Genomic DNA, 8,720 nt, shown 5'->3' on the forward strand with positions numbered 1-8,720 from the left:
TTCTCAGGAAAAAGAAAAAATGTTTTGTATTTGTTTTTGAGGACAGAAGTCATTTTATCAAAACAAAAACAACGAAAACAGTAAATTAACTTCCAGAGAAAGGCTTAAAGAACAGAGACACAATGAAGACTAGAAGGAATATATGTTACTGATTTCCTCTCAAATAAAACTCTTTTATAGGTGTGTGACACAAACTGGGCATTAATTATGTGATTCAGAATGTGACTGTCATCTTCCATTCAAGCAAGTATTTCATAAAATCAATCCACTCATATTGTTGTGGGCTCTATGGTATATTTGGAATGGACACGGAGAGGTGAAAATGCAGCTAAAGCAGAATCACCTCTTTCATACCAAGATTCATACCAATTTCTGAAATTGACTAAATTTCTACTTTCTAGGCTAGACGTAAAATCATATTTTATATAAGGGCATAAACCTAACCAAATCATTTGCAGCAAATTTGGAAGTATTAATAGTTACTAAATTATTGTTAAAGGTGAAATTCCTTTTAAAACATACCAGGTTTTCTGATCACTAGCCCCTAATGTAAACAAAACTTGCATTTTTAAAAATTTCCAGTCAAGTATATTCAAAGAAGTCAAATGGATATCTAATTTTGTATAAATCTAACTTATGAGATAGCATGCATTAATAAAAAAATGCTAAATATTTTAGGACCCCTGGATTCAAGTAAAACTTTCCCATACCTGGAAGGCTTTTGTAAAAGTCATGACTGCTTTGCTCTTAGAACTCTCCCCTTCAACAAGGAAAATGGACTAAATAGTTTTCAGCTAAAATAAATAACTAAATACAGACAGACAGACAGACAGACAGACAGACAGACAGACAGTTGGGCCGGCTGAGGGGCACATTGGTTAAGAGCTGGTTTGGGACGCCAGAGGACCCTGGTTCGGATCCCACATATGAGGGCCAGTGACACTGCCCTCTACAGCTAAGATGCTGAACTACAGCTCAACCTGGAGCTGGGCTACCGTGAGTCGCTGACAGCGGTGTAGGCTGTAGCCCCTATTGCAGTGGGTTGCCATGGGCTACTGTGTGTAGCCAGCTGCTAATGTGAGCGGTAGCAGTCCCCTGTGAGCTGCTGTCCAGAAGTTGGCGACTGATCTGCCTCACCCGGGAAGAGCGCGATGATGGTGCCAACTTGGGCCAGTGAAGCAACATCCTCCACAGCTCGACCGAAGAACAAAAGGACAGCAACGTGTCTGTTCCCCTTCCCCAATTCCCCAGCACTGTTCCCATCCCCCAATTCCCCAATAAAAAAATCTGAAAAAAAACCCATACAGTGGCAATATATGCAAAAGATGTTCAATTATTCTCAAGTCTGTAAGCTTATTTATATTTAATTTTGAGTATTTTTAAAAATCATTTGATTACTTTTGCCTTCTTCATTTAATATCTTCACATAGTGATGAGCAAATAGATTTTATGCTATTACTGAAACAAAATATAAACTTCTAGTGTTTTTGTCTCTACAATAACGGAATGGTATCGTGAACTGAAGTGCGCTAATAACCGGCTCTTATAACCATGGCGGATAGAAAAAGCAAAGTCCTTTTTTTTTTTTTACTTATAGCTTTATGTATCTGCTGTCAATGATTCATAGTTGCAGATAATGAGGCATCATGGCCTACACAAAGTTAAACAAGGAAGAAGGAAAATTAGGATTCAGATTTAAAAGGATAAAAACTCCTAAGAATTACATCACAGGCCTCCCTCTGCCATTTTCCCACTCCAGTTAAAATCCAGACTCCAACCACAGGTGACTGATTATAGCACCTCCTCCATGATCACAGTCCAGTTTATCTTCATATAGTACATGATTATTTGATTAATATCTGTCTTCCCTCTTAGACTAAGGGTCAAGGGTCTGTTTTGTCTTTTTGTTGTATGTCTAGCATCTATCAGATCAATGAATGCACCATAGCTCTGAATATTTTAAAATTACTTTGAAGACGGATATGCAGAGAAACATAACTAAGTATTATACACTTTAATAATAGAGCCTATTCCATCTAAACAGTGTGCAAAAAGGGAAGCAATATAAAGGTGTAAACTGCTCTATTTTTCCTTCCTTTTTGATACTAATTTATGAAAAAAAAATCATAGTTATTGAACCACATGGTTCACTCAGTTCCTGTTTCTGGCCATTATTTTGGGGCGCTTTCTCCAGACACCTTTCTGACTAAGTCAAATTCATGCCACAACATAAGGAAGTACTCTGGTATGCCTAGGTATTTCTATAGTCTAAGCAATGAAATTAGAAAGAATGATCAATGTATATGCTGGTATATTTCATTATTGTCCCAAAGATATTAATAACATCAACCTTAATCTAGAAAGATCCAGCCATTTAGATATATGGATTTACTTTTCTATACCTGAAACCCCCAAAATATTGGGTTGTCAGAAAAGTTATGATGCATTTTTTCAAAGAAAATCATGGGAAAAAATATGTCATGATTTTTCCGACAACCAATAATAAAATTAGTATGCTGATTCAAGAAAATACTCATAAGATTCATGGAATTGTGTTTGTAGATTGTACACTAGTCAAGCAGTGTTTTCTCTCCATCCCCCTCATCTCTAGTTCTTCTTTGCTATCTTCATTCCCAGAAATGGTAACCAAGGCCAGTGGCAGCTCCAGATTCACAGAGGCCTGATGGGGGAATTCTAGAATGAGGAGTATGCTTTCCTTAGACTGTTCCAGCCAATGTCTTGAAGGTGACTCTTTGACTGCATCTCTGAGCTGCTTTACTGTGGTCAAATGGAGTCACATTTCCAGCTAAATGGGAAGAAATGAAAGCCCATAGGGCTGGGGAACAGCTGTTCCCAAAAGATCAAATAAAATTGCCAAGAGATTAAAAAAAGAAAGATACCTTCTACCAAGGGCTTGATTTTTCTTAAGAAATTACATGATTAATAAACTGTGTGCCCTTTTCTGTACACTTTCTTATAAGATTTTGTTTTTTTAATGGTATTGAAAAACTAATGATGTAACTGGTCCTAAGATATTCTAGGAAGGAGCTAGGAAAAGCCAACCCTATAAAAACACCATGCCATTCCTGGGTTCAACTATTTTCAAAAAGCAGAGACTATTTCCCTGACACAATATGCTGGCCTCAAAAACAAGTGATGGTTTTGCACAATAATTTCCATTCAGTCAACTGGAGTCTTCATTGTGATGGTCACTGTAGAAGAAAAGAGAAGTTCTCCAGACACCTGAAATCATTTTTCACAGAGTATGTGCAGCTGTCATTGGCCACTGTTACGCTCATGGAATGAGATGCCTATTGGAAGTCAGTCTATGAAATATACTATGTAGGCTCTAAAATGGGCTCTAGAATGCAATACCGATGAATGGAAGGTCCCATGGGGTTCTTCCTAACAGGCAGAAGTCTTTCTCCTTAAATTGCAGCCTGCTGACTCACAAAAGTAGTTAAGATTGCCTTTCCAAATAGCAAATTAGGTGTATGTATGTATGTATGTATGTGTGTGTGTGTATGTATGTATGTATGTGTATGTATGTGTGTATCGTATACACGCACACACACACACACACACACACACACACACACACGAGACCTGAAAATTAGGCTCCTGAACTTGCTACCATGCTCTTACAATGGCAGCAACAGCTCAGTAAGGTTTCATAACCTTGGTGTATCAGTGTCTCACAGCTGTGTTTGTGTCTTGATGGCGTCTCCCTGAGTGGCATTCATTATTGTTGTTGCGTGTTTTTGTGTGCCATCGCTAGAATGTCTGAGCTTAAATTAGAGCAAAAAACAAACATGAAATTTCTTGTTAAACTTGGCAAGTGTGCAAGTGAAACTAGGGACATGTTAGTCCAAGTTTATGAAGATAATTCCATGAAGAAAACGACAGTGTACAAATGGATTGAACATTTTTCTGAGGGGAGAGAATGCATCACTGTTGAAGAGAGGTCAGGGCGGCCAGTAATGAGCAGAACTGACAAAAACATTGCAAAAATTCTTTGAATTGCATGTCAAAATCATCAGCTGACTGTGAGAAGCATAGCAGACCAAGTAAACATCGATAGAGAAACAGTTAGGAAAATCTTAACTGAAAATCTTGGCAAGAGAAAGGTGTGCACAAATGGTCCCGAAGGAGCTCACTGATGAACAAAAGCAAAGGAGAGTCAAAGTTTGACAAGACCTTTTGGAGATGCAAGAATGATGTTTTGGGTCATGTTATCATGGGTATATCAATATGACCCTAAAACAAAGCGTCAAAAGTGCACAATGGAAGTCAGCCAATTCTCCACGGCCAAAAAAGTTCCGTCAGTCCAAATCAAGAGTCAAAACGATGTTGTTAACCTTTTTTTGATATCAGAGGAATTATTCATTATGAATTTGTGCAACTGGACAAACAGTTAACCAAGTTTATTATTTGGAAATGCTGAAAAGCCTGCGTGAAAAGTTAGACGAAAATGGCCTGAACTTTTTGCCAACAATTCATGGCTCTTGTATCATGAGAATTCACCAGCACTGCCTGCGAAGAAGTTTTTAGCCAGTGAACAAATAACTGTATTGGAACACCCTCCCTACTCACTGATCTGGTCCCCAATGACTTCTTTGTTTACCCAAAGATAAAGGAAATATTGAAAGGAAGACATTTTGATGACATTCAGGACATCAAGGGCAATATGATGACAGCTCTGATAGCTATTCCAGAAAAATAGTTCCAAAATTGCTTTGAAGGGTGGACTAGGTGCTGGCATCAGTGCATAGCTTCCCAAGGGGAGTACTTCGAAGGTGACCATAGTGATATTCAGCAATGAGGTATGTAGCATTTTTTCTAGGATGAGTTCACGAACATAATTGTTGGACCTCATATATATAAATCTCAACTTCATAAAGAGTTACTTTAATAGGAGTTAATAAATATCTAGTGTTGTTTCCGCTGTCTCAGTGTGGGCCATGTTCTCCATGCATTACAGGCAATATAGTGTCTACTCATTATTTCCAGTGAAAATGATAAAAAATTAATTGAAAATTTGTATCATAATAATATATATTTCATTGTATTCCTTTCACATTGCATCTTGAAATATGTTGGTATTAAAAATGTTCCTACTAAGCCAGAGAGTACTGACATGAAAATTTGTCACATACAATATTTAACAGATGTCTGATTTCAGCATTCTGTTTCTGGAGAGAGGCAGCAAAGGCCTGGTGTATAGTGCGTTACACCAGGAGCCAGAAAACATAGGCTCTTGGTCCTTGGCTCTGCCACTGACTATTAAATAACACCAAACAATTCTTAGATCATCTGTGCCTCATTTTATTCACTTTCAATAAAAAGGGGGAAACAATTTCCTTCTGGAAAGTGTTATAAGGGAACAGTGAAAATGGTTAATCATCTCAGGTTTAAAAGCAAAGGCCTGAAAAATTAGGATGTTGGTCAGAAATTTGAATTCTCCTTTATGTAAATATTAGAAATTAAAGGGCAAAGCATTTTTGAAAGGCTGTCAGGACCAAGTTTATAGGAACTGACAAGTGAAAATGAGAAACGAGTTGGCATGGTCTGGCAATTCTCCGTGAGTGAGGAAATCACCGCTTGTCTGCACAGAAGAGCTGGCAGGCCTGCAGGTAATCATGTGATGATGTAACAGTGCATCTAGCACGTGGGTTCCTCGCATGGAACATGGTCCCCTGGAACCATGTTGCGAAAGAAGGGACTTTCAGATCCCCAGTTAAGTAAGGGTTCATGGGTTTCTTATAATCCCTAGCCAGCCTCACATTCTCATCTTAAAATTTGATTTGTCACATGCTGCTGCTGTAAGAGAAGAGGAATAGGAAGATAAAAAAGGAAACAAAAATTTTGATAGATGTAATAGACTACAGAATAAATATAATGTAACAATTCTAAGAGCAGATGACCTACAGGTATAGTTGATGTTGATATGAAGCAACATGAAGGACTTCTGAGATTGTCCGATCCCCTCAACAGGGCCCTTGGGAATGAACTAGTTGCAGTGATTTGTCAAACTTTGCCTCACATGAGAACCAGCTGGAAAGCAGTTCAAACCTGTTGATGCATGAGCCACGCCCCAGGCCAACTAAATAATTTCTGGGAATGGAGCTCAGATCATGGTGTTTTGAACATTGTGCAGGTAATTCTAATGTGCTTCCAAGACTGAAAGGCACTGACCTACTATAACATACAGCTACGAACAGTAGACTGTTCTTTTCTTTTTTCTTTTTTTTTTAAATTTTATCTTTTATTATTTTCTTCCTCGCTGCTGTAAGAAAACAACTGCAAAACATTTCTTCTTTCCATTAAAATAGCTTAATATAAAAAACAGCTACTCCTAAAACTTGTAGAGATTAACAGCTAAGCCAATAGTAAAATCGAATTGAAGCCAAAGATTTGGCTTTTCACTCACCCGGATCTATAATATCCTTTGAAATGTATGTACATGAACTTTGGTCCTCCACTCCTGGGGCTGTCGGCACAAGTCTAAATATTACTTTTAAAGCCACTGCCATAATGTTCTCAAAGAAAGCTTTCTTCTCTAATTATTGATTTGTTTTTGCCATCAAAAGAGTTATTTTTTTTGATTAGGGACTTGAGTGGTAGCATGAATACTCTGCTCTACATTCATAGGCCATATCCATCATTTATTTAACACAATATAATAGCATCTTATAAATGTCACCACACTTGCTTATACCTGTAAAACACTAATATCGAGTGTCACACGCAGGCTTTCTTTCCAGGTGGACATATTATAGTGATTTTCCAATTATCTACTTCAAATACCACTTTGATTCTTTAAAGGGTTCTAAAAAGTAATTTATTAACTTACTTAAGATTTCTGTTTGGGTTCTTTCTAGTAGCTGCAGCAGGCTTTGAAAAGGACTTAATGTCATATAACTTGCAACAGAGTCTAATTGCTAATCAGAGAGTACAAGCTTGAATGGAAGGCTACTTGATGTCTATCAGAAACCTTGTCAAAGAATCTTTCAAATAGAGCCACCTATGTCCCTCTATCTAGGGGTTCTTAAAACGAGACCATTAATGAAGTTCACAGGATGAATCAGTCCATTAAAAACAAATGCAAATCTGTGAATAAGTAAAGAAGCCCAGACAATTAAGTTGGCAAACTTATCCTAGAAAAAGTTCTACATACATCACTGCTGAATATCACTATGGTCACCTTCAAAGTACTCCCCTTGGGAAGCTATGCACTGATGCCAGTGCCTAGTCCATTCTTTAAAGCAATTTAGGAACTCTTTTTCTAGAATGGCCATCAGAGATGTGATTGTATTACCCTTGATGTCCTGAATGTTATAAAAATGTCTTCCTTTCAATATATCCTTTCCCTTTGGGTAAAGAAAGACGTCATTTGGGACCAGATCAGGTGAGTAAGGAGGGTGTTCCAATACAGTTATTTGTTTACTGGCAAAAAACTTCCTCACAGACAGTGCTGTGTAAGCTGGTGCATTGTTGTGATGCAAGAGCCATGAATTGTTGGCGAAGAGTTCAGGTCATTTAACTTTTTCATGCAGCCTTTTCAGCACTTCCAAATAGTAAACTTAATTAATTGTTTGTCCAGTTGTTTGTACAAATTCATAATGAATAATTCCTCTGATATCAAAAAAGGTTAGTATCATTGCAGCAAGTTCGCCATCCTAATTGTCAGACCTTATATGAAGGTATGTTTTTCTGGAGAGTATAGTTATGAATCAATTATAAAGGAAGACAGTGACACAAAACAGTTAAGAACCCTTGCTATGAATATTTGAAAATTTCTCAGGGATTAGATAGCTACACTGTGTTTGCTCCCTATACAAAAAACTCACCTGACTTGTGCTTCCAGTCAAATGCCATCATCCTAAGTCATGGAACATCATAAGAAAACATAAAATGCAAAAGTATATTTACTATACAAGATGTTAGTAAGTATATCATGCATTGTTGTACAGAGGACAGTGAGGGACATATTTTCTTGGCTTTCCTCTTGAGCAACCAGGTTATTTTTATTCTATTGTATTTACTTTATTTGCTTATTTCCTTTCTACCCTAAGTTTAACCTTCTGTGTTCTGCTCTGTGGCAACTGGGACTGATAATCTACAAACTGCATTTCCCAGATGTTTTGGAAGCCCGGGGAGAGTGTGGAAGGCAACAAGGAAGAAAGGGATTTCTCTCCTGCCGCTAGCCCCTGCCTTTTCCTTCCAGTAGCAGAGGACAGGTACAGTTCCAGCTGCCGTCTGATTTCTGCATTCCCGAATCACCTGTCTTGTCCCCCGCATGGGTACTGGCTGGTGGGACACCCACTGTCAGGCTGCTCCACATCAGAGATGCCTGCACCCTGCACCAGCAGCACAGCCCAAATCCCCTGTTCTGATGTCTGCTATGGTCCTGCATTTTGATCCTCGAGCCCCAGAGGTGGTAGCTGGTTCCTACAGTTTCTAATAATCGTTTTGCTATTCCAGCCTTCCACAAGTTGTGTGACTAATTGTAAGTATTAAATACTCTCTGTGATAAAAACACCTAAATGGCTTCAATTTTCCCCACCCAACCTTGACTAATATATTATGAATCATGTAACTTAATTGTCCATCTTCCAAGAGATTTATTGATTTGAAAAAAAAAAAAACAAAGAAGCATCCTCCTTAGTGTGAAGGAAAAGGCAGTGTTCTGTACAAAGGTCAAAAGCTCAGAGTAGGTC

This window comes from Hipposideros armiger, unplaced genomic scaffold (genome assembly GCF_001890085.2).
Source record: "Hipposideros armiger isolate ML-2016 unplaced genomic scaffold, ASM189008v1 scaffold_251, whole genome shotgun sequence".
Taxonomy (NCBI): Eukaryota; Metazoa; Chordata; class Mammalia; order Chiroptera; family Hipposideridae; genus Hipposideros; species Hipposideros armiger.